Here is a 1,314-nt window from a genome sequence, read left to right on the forward strand (position 1 = left end):
GTGTAAAAGGGGTTGGGAGGGGAGGGGAGGGATTTTACACCATATATAACTTTTTCAGGCCACTCAGTGAAGTGTGCCTTGGGGCCAGCTGGGTCTTAATCCGGCACTGGGTTGTTGTTGTTGTTGTTTTCGTTGTTGTTGTTGGTGGTGGTGGTGGTTTTGGTGAGTGTTTTGCGGCGCTCGCAACTGCATAAGGTCATATGAGCGCGCGGGACACATTAAACGTTTTTAGTTGGAAGAAAATTTTGAATTTTGCCCGGGTAGCGGCCGAAGCTTACTCTTATCGATTTTGGACCACTAAGGGATCTTTAACGTGCGCAACTTGCACACGGGACCTCCGAGATTTTTCGCCGTTGTCCGAGAAGGCTAGATGTTGATCTTTCTTTACATTAGATCAGGGGTGTGGCTGAAAGACAGCAGTAAGAAGGAGCCAATCTGTAGCAGTAGAAAGGCTGCAGAAAGAGTCAGGAGCCCAGAGGATGGGGCAAAGATCGTGAGGGGGTGATGGCAGAAAGCGGAGACGAAAGCAGACGACAGAACATTGCTTGAGAGTAGCAAATGATGTGAATGGAGACAATTTAGAAAAGGAAAAATTCCGGATTCGTACCCGGGACCTATTGCATGAGAGGCGAACCCCTTAACCTCTACGCCACGTGGGGCCCGTTGAGCAATTTGTGAGCAAGGCTACTAGCTACAGCAAGTCATTCATTTTAGTGATCCTGTGCATTCATTCAAAGAACGGTTTTTTTTAAATGTAGGGCTCGAAGAGAAAAACTTGTTTTATTAATGGGTCAATATTTTTTCTAAAACGATGGTTGTTTGGTCACTGGCCTGCAGAAATGCCTTCGGGGTCATCTCCGGTGCCACTGCCATGCAAAGTTTTGTGGGTATAGAGTATAGATAAATTCTTCAATGAGGTAGAATTTTTTTAACGCGGTCAGACAAAAGTGAACAAGCTATTACAGATGGTCTGGTAGGATTTGGGGGTGGGGGGGGGGGGGAGGACGTTGTCATAATCATTCTGCGCCCAGTAAGGATACCGGCTTTTGCAAAGAACAAACATTTCCATTTTTAAAGGGAAAAGCAAACAAAACGAGCATAGTATTGCGATAAGGGTTTTCAGTGCAAATGTGTTATTCTTTTATAATATTTTGCAATTTCAATTAAGATTGACTCAATGGAAATATCTCCCGTCCCCCCTTTTATTACCTCTTCCGTTCTTATGCCGAACAGCACGTTTTGCGATAAAGGTGCTTTGAGAGAGAGAGAGAGAGAGAGAGAGAGAGAGAGAGAGAGAGAGAGAGAGAGAGAGAG

At 45.1% G+C, this 1,314-nt stretch overlaps 1 protein-coding gene across 1 annotated transcript in view; it reads left to right on the top strand.

The window, feature by feature from the left end:
• The window catches only part of LOC101848431 (uroporphyrinogen-III synthase), a 31,698-nt gene that overhangs the window by 779 nt on the left and 29,605 nt on the right, over window positions 1-1,314 (top strand). The window lies entirely within an intron of this gene.

Source organism: Aplysia californica, unplaced genomic scaffold (genome assembly GCF_000002075.1).
Source record: "Aplysia californica isolate F4 #8 unplaced genomic scaffold, AplCal3.0 scaffold00171, whole genome shotgun sequence".
NCBI classification, from domain to species: domain Eukaryota; kingdom Metazoa; phylum Mollusca; class Gastropoda; order Aplysiida; family Aplysiidae; genus Aplysia; species Aplysia californica.